The following is a 7,482-nucleotide window of genomic DNA, read 5'->3' on the forward strand; positions in this document are numbered from 1 at the left end:
CCTTTGTCCAAATTTTCCCTTTTTATAAGGACAGCAATCAATTATAATCGATTAGTGGCCCGTTTTAACCCAGTGTGACCTCATCTTCTGAATTTCCAAACAAGGTCACATTTTGAGGTATTAGGGGTCAGGGCTTCATGTGAATTTGGAGGGGACATTCAACTCATAACACTTTAGTTAGTGTTTCTCAAGTTGGGCCAGTGACCACATTTATCAAAATCACCCCGATGTTCTTTTTAGAAATGAAGGTTCCTAGGCTTCGCCCTAGACAAGTGATTTTCAAAGGAGGGGAGTGCTTTTTGCCCCTGGGGGACATTTCACAATCTTTGGAAGCAATCTTCAGGGCCAAGTTGGTACTGTTGTCTAGGAGCCATGTTAATGCTGCTAAACATCCTACAATGCACAGAACTGTCTGCCCACACACAAAAATGATTCCACCTAAAGTGGCAGTAATGTCAAGACTGAGAGCCCCTACCCTAAAACTGCCAAGTCAGAATCTCTAAAAAAGAGTCCAGGAATCTACATTTTGCCAAGCATCCCAATATCTTGTACCCACACTAAAGTTTGAAAAGTACTGAGTTCCCAGACAAGAAAAAGCTAAAAAAATTCATCACCACCAAATGTTAAAGGGCCTCTTTTAACATTGCCTCTTTTTCTTCTTTAAGAAGAAAAAGAAAAGAAAATGAAAAATATGAATAATAAAATGGCAATAATTACATACCTATCAAGAATTACTTTAGATGTAAACGGATTAAATGTTCCAATAAAAGAATGGAGGGGGGTAGCTGAATGGAGAAGAAAATGAGATGCATGCACATGCCATCTAGCAGAGGTTCACTTTGGATGGGAGGACATACACAGACTGAAAGTGAAGGGACAGAAAAAGGTATATCATGCAAATGGAAATGAAAAAAAGCAGAGGGAGCAATAATTATATCAGACAAAATAGACTTAAAGCAAAGGACAAGAGGCAAAGAAGGACATTTATAAAAACAATAGCCAAGATATGGAGGCAACATAAGTGTCCATCAATAGATGCTTAGATAAAGAAGATATGGTATATGTAAATATTACTTGCCATGAAGAATGAAATCTTAATCACCTAGAGAGTATTATGCTAAGTGCAGTTAAGACAGACAGTGAAAGACAAATACTACATGATTTCACTTGTATGTAGAATTTAAAAAACAAGTCAAAAAAGAACAATTAAAACAGAAATAGGCTCATAGAGAACAAACTGATGGTTGCCGATTGTTGAGGAGGAGGGCAGGTGAAAAATAGGAATGGGTGAATAAATACAAATTAGTAGTTACAAAATAGTTACGGGGGTATAAAGTACAGTGTATATGGCACCAGGTGGGTACTAGACTTATTAGGGGGATTACTCTGTAAACTCTGTAAATGTCTAACCACTATGCCATACACCTGAAGCTAATATAATATGGAATGCCAACTGTAATTGAATTTTTTCTATTTTAAAAGCCTTTTCTAAGCATAGGAACATGCTCCATTTCATTCTACATTTTAGTCCCCTCTCTTATTTATTAATCATTCTAGTTATGATGAGTTAACCGAATTAGATATTGCTGGTTAGCAATTTACCCAATTTATATGTCTTACTCTATTACAAGCCTTACTCTGACAATATTAAGGTGGAAGCTTGTTTACATTGTAAAACTTCTTTGCCACATGACATTATTTTTTGATCAGCTGCCTGCATTTTCTGGATGTCGTTTGCCTAATGAACACTGAGCCTTCCTGTGGTTTGGCAAAGCAGTGCTTTGCCTTCTCCAGTCCACCGGTGCCTCTTGTTATCTGGGTGACCGGCTTGTCTACTTCATATATTGCTCTCATCCTTGCCGTCAATGCTACTGTTCTCTCAATCTCTTCCTCCTCTTTTCTTTTGGCATTTGAAAATATGTTTAGGCTACATTAGTGTTGCCTTAAGAGCAGAAACAAGAAAATGGTAGCATCAGAAAAAGCACAGGAACCCGGGGGAAATCTCAAAACTTCATTAAAATAGCTCATTGGAAATTGTTAGGTATTGCGAGGCATAACTTGATTGCCTCTCTAAAAAACTGTTTCCCGTTTAGAGAGAACCTTCCATTTTCCTGGTAAGACTTCAATATGGACCTTGCACCAGAATGGGAAGACTGTTCAGATACTACTTTATTTAATCCAGAGATTATAAAATCAGAATACTTTTTTCCCTGTATTATATTCACTGGCTCTTACATTAGCCAAGCTGACTAGTTTACTAATGACCTTTTGCTCATTTTCTAAAGTCATCCCTGCTAAAATTTTTTAGAACAACTCTCTTTCAGCAACCAAAAATCCCTTAATAGTTTCTTTCTCTTTCAAAAATTTCTTAGGATTAAAACTTCTCATGTCATTCAAACATTCTTCCTGTGACATTTTATGCCCTTCAAGCTTGCTACTTCTTTGGTCTGCATGGCCAACAGCTCACTGTATAGTCAGCTCTTGAATTCTAATGAGCAACCTAAGCTTTCCAAAAGACTTCATAAAAAAAAAAAACTTAAAAAAATACCAACTTCAGAACTTCTGGCCAAGATGAAGGCATGGATAGATACACTTTGCCTCCTCGCACAACCAAAAAAAGGACAACAACAAATTTAAAAACAAAAATAACCAAAACTGTAGAAAATTGAACTGTATGGAGGTCTGACAACCAATGAGTTGAAGAAACATTCATCCAGACCAGTAGGAGAGGCAGAGACAGGCAGCTGGGCAGAGAGGACTCACAGCAAGGTGGGGGCTGGAGGACCAGCGTGGGCGAGGCAGCAGCTGACAGACCAGGCAGTCCCACATTGTGTGTGGATGATAAAGTGGGAGGAACAGCTGGGGAGCAAGACAGAGCACAACCCAGGGTTCCAGCCTCAAATAAAGCCTCAAAACCTCTGATTGAAAAAACCTGTGGGGGTTGAGGTAGCAGGAGAAACTCCCAGCCTCACTGAAGAGTTCCTTGGAGAGACCCACAGGGTCCTAGAATGTACAGAAACCCACCCACCTGGGAATCAGCATTAGAAGGGACCAATTTGCTTGTGGGCAGTGTGAGAAGTGACTGAAAGCCAGCTGAGAGCTGAGCAAGTGGCATTTTTCCCCTCTCTCAGATTCTTCCCCCACATACAGTGCCACTAGGCAGCCATATAGGTTGCCCTGCCCTGGCAAATACCTAAGGCTCTGCCCCTTATCACATAACAGGTGCACCAAGACAAAAAAATATATATATATATGGCCTGAATGAAAACAAATCAACACTTCAGAAAAAATACAACTAAGCAATGAAGAGTTAGCCAACCTATCAGATGCACACTTCAAAACACTGGTAATCAGGATGCTCACAGAAATGGTTGAGTATGGTCACAAAATAGAGGAAAAAGTGAAGGCTATACAAAGTGAAATAAAGAAAAATATACAGGGACCCAACAGTAACGAGAAGGAAACTGGGACTCAGATCAACAGTTTGCCCCAGAAGGAAGAAATAAACATCCGATCAGAACAGAATGAAGAAACAAGAATTCAAAAAAAGGAGGAGAGGATTAGGAAACTCTGGGACAACTTTAAGTGTTCCAACATCCGAATCAAAGGGGTGCCAGAAGGAGAAGAGGAAGAGCAAGAAATTGAGAACTTATTTGAAAAAATAATGAAGGAAAACTTCCTCAATCTAGCAAAGGAAATAGACTTTCAGGAAGTCCAGGAAGTTCAGAGAGTCCCAAAGAAGTTGGACCCCAAAAGGAACATACCAAGGCACATCATCATTACAGTACCCAAGGTTAAAGATAAGGAGAGAATCTTAAAAGCAGCAAGGAAAAGGAGACAGGTACCTACAAAGGAGTTTCCATAAGACTATCAGCTGATTTCTCAAAAGAAACCTTGCAGGCTTCTCTTTGAAGTGTCTGGAAAGAAATATTCACAGTCATGAAAGGCAAGGACATACATCCAAGATTATTCTATCCAGCAAACCTATCATTTAGAATGGAAGGGCAGATAAAGTGCTTTGCAGATATGGTCAAGTTAAAGGAGTTCATCACCACCAAGCCCTTATATGAAATGTTAAAGTGACTTATCTAAGAAAAAGAAGATCAAAAATATGAACAGTAAAATGACAACAAACTCACAACTATCAACAATTGAACATAAAAAAACAAAAACAGGCAAACAACTAGAACAGGAACAGATTCACACAGATTCACACAGATTCATCTCAAATAAAGATCACACAGAGGGTAATCATTGGGGAGGAGAATGGGGAAAAAGGCAGGCATATAAGAAGCATAAATGGTAGGTACAAAATAGACAGGAGGAGGTTAAGAATAGTATGGGGAATGGAGAAGCCAAAGAACTTACATGTATGACCCATAGACATGAACTAAGGTGGGGGAATGATGGTGGGAGAGTGGGTACAAGGGGGAGGAAAATAAAGGGGAGAAAAAAATGGGACAACTGTAATAGCATAATCAATAAAATATATTTTTAAAAATCCTAAAAAAATCAACTTGATTGGTGAGAGTAACAAGACACGGAGTAAACAGACTTTATAGTAAGCTGTTCTCAATATAAACATTGAAAGCAAATGTGTAAATGAATGCGTGGTAACATATAGCACAATGTAGAAGGTTTATTCCCAAAAGAGAACTTTTGTTGTGTGTGATATCCAAAACTTGATACCTGGATGGATGAAAGTTACACAGTGTGGTTGCCTTGGACTAGCCAGCCAACTGTTGCTAGTGTAAACCGATCACTTACCCTGTGAAGTTCAGACACTACTTCAAACAAAAACCAGAAAGGGCTGAGCACTGGGGTTGTCTCATCAGTTCTGCCGACTTCTATAATGTTTCCTACTGTCTGGAGGAGACCGGAGTGAAGTATGACAAGAACATGATGAAATTTTACAAGGTTCTAGTGAACTAGGCTTTCCAAATGCCTGAATACACAAAATCATAAAGCTATTATCAAAGCCTTCCCACCCCTGAGAAGAAGAAGCCCTCCCAGCCACACTTCTCCACGATCAGTACCCTTCGGAAAAGAGTTACCAAGTGAAGTGTTTTCTTTTCATCTCTGGTGTCTCACTAGTGAAAAAAATGTGAAAGAAAAATGGTGCCACTATGTGTCCTACCAATGCCCCTATGGGCTGAACAGGCCCGAGATACCCTTCTCCCTCCTCATTGCTTCTCTCTCCAATATCTTCCCCTTACCTATCCTTCAAGACCCAATTAGCACTTTGCCATGACTGATAGGTGAACTAGTAAATAATGGAAAGAGCACTAGACTTGGTGGCCTAGATTTACATCTAGGCTTGGTTACCAAACTATTTAAGGAAGGCTTCTTGTCTTCTTGATGACTCTGTTTTCTAATCTTTAACATGGAAACAATAATACTTGCCCCACAGAATTATATTATAGATGGCATATGGTAGGTCATGAGTAAGTGTTTAGTTATTTAGAGGCCTCCCCCAGTTTCTCCAGTGTACATAACCTCTCTCCCATCTCCCTGAACCCTGGACCATCTTTATAACACTTGTGTCTTACTTAATCCACCACAAGGAACTTTTATACTTGCAGACTTGGGAGATGAGTGATGTGAATCTTTCAGTCCAGCAGCAACCCAAGCGCTGAAATGGGTTGTTCCTGCCCTCAGACATGTACAAGTGTTGGATGAATGAATGTCAAAAATCACTTGTGCCTCTCATGGCTCTTTCTCGCCAAACCAATGTTTCCAAGTAGTGAAGCTAAGTGGTGGAGGAAGCTGGAGTGAGAGGGGACCTGGAAAATGAGGAAGGGAGTTGTTACCGAGGCACGTTGCATGCAGGGGAAGTAAAGTCTCCTTAGATGACTTAAAAGCAGCACTTGGATTTCCTTGCAAATTCCTTTTCTCTTTCTTGAAGTGGTCTCAGGTATGTGGAAGGGGATGCAGGATTCTCAACTCCACCCTGTCTTCACTTAAGTTCCTCGTGATTCAGGTTCAATCCCATTTAATGGGAATGTTTTATCCCATTATCGAGGAAAGGCAGGAAACCTGCAGTGTTACAGCAAGTGAGAGGGTAAACTGTTTTGCTTCGTGTTTAGTTCTATGAGGATAAAGTCCACCGCTCACCGTGAGTGTACCCGTGTTAGTGTTAGACTAACCTGAATCATGGCCAGCCTTTTACCTGAATTACCGAGGGAATCAAGGTTCTTTCCTGTGAATGTCTGTCGGGCCCCAGCAATCTCATCCCTCATCTTCTTCTTCAGCCACACCGACCCTCTCCTTAGTACGCCTGCCCTTTGGACAAGCTGTTTAACACCGACTGGAGCACCCTTCACCTGATTAATTTCTACTCCTTCTCCAGGCCTCAGTGTAGAGCTCACTTCCTCCAGGGAGCCTTCCGTGACCAGCCAAGACTGGGCAGGCTGTGTCCCTCCTATGAACTCACACAGCACCTTGGGACCTCTCCCCTTGTTGAAACATCAGTCACACAGTGTGTTGGAAGTATATAGCTTGCCTGCACCCCCTTTGCATGCTACTACTCAGGGAGGGAATAAACCATGCAGAGAGCTGGGGAAAGAGTGTTTTAAGCAGAAAGAACAGGAAACAAAGGTCTTTGGTGATTGGGATGGAAAGGAGGCCAATGGAACTGGAGAGAGTAAGCATGAGGGGGGGACATGGCAGGAATAAAAGTTAGAGATTGGAATGGGGTTGCATTGACTGTGGTAGGTAGAAAGTGAAGAAGGTGAGAGAGAAAGATCACAGCCCCTCCCTGCCCCCCGGGTCTTCCTAAGTGTTTGGGTCAGGCCTGGCCTGGGGAGCAGGGGAGACCAAGGGAAACTTTGAATTAAATGTTTCCCGTAGGTTCTGAAATCCTAAAAAAAAAATTAAATTTTGGAATTACTTTTTCATAATATTTATCCATTCCAGGTGAGCGATCTTATAGCTCTCAAGCAAGACTGCCAATATTTAATGAAAAGCAATGATGGCTTCTCAAAGTCCTTAATTTAAGGATAATCAGATAACATATGAACATATATATTAGCTTTAAACTTAAACTAACAACCTAAGAGCCAGCTTAGATAATTTGGGAACCACAGGTCTACTTCTGTCAAAAAATCAAGAGGAAATAGAGAATAGATTAGCTGTTCCTGTTTTCCCACCTGAAGATATGTCCTGGTACAAGTCAAAACTTGTAATGGGGGTTAGAATTCTCAGGTGTCACTCAAACAAAGTGACATGGAAGTTTGGAGTCACCAAAAGAATGTTACCATTGGGAACGTGACATTAGGTTGCTTGGCACAAGATTTGGAATGTTAAAAGAAACTTCTCAAGACTAGTTAGATTTTCTAGTGATTTCATCTAATCCTGGCCTTGCAAATAGATCCTAACCTAGATGCCATTTTTTGACAGTGTCGCGTGGAACATTTGGTTTTGAAGAGTTAGAGCGACTCTCCACACAGTGGAACAAGTGTGGCTACTAATGAGCAGTATCTG

Source organism: Artibeus jamaicensis, unplaced genomic scaffold (genome assembly GCF_021234435.1).
Source record: "Artibeus jamaicensis isolate MK-2021 breed Jamaican fruit bat unplaced genomic scaffold, CSHL_Jam_final contig_2170, whole genome shotgun sequence".
Lineage (NCBI taxonomy): Eukaryota > Metazoa > Chordata > Mammalia > Chiroptera > Phyllostomidae > Artibeus > Artibeus jamaicensis.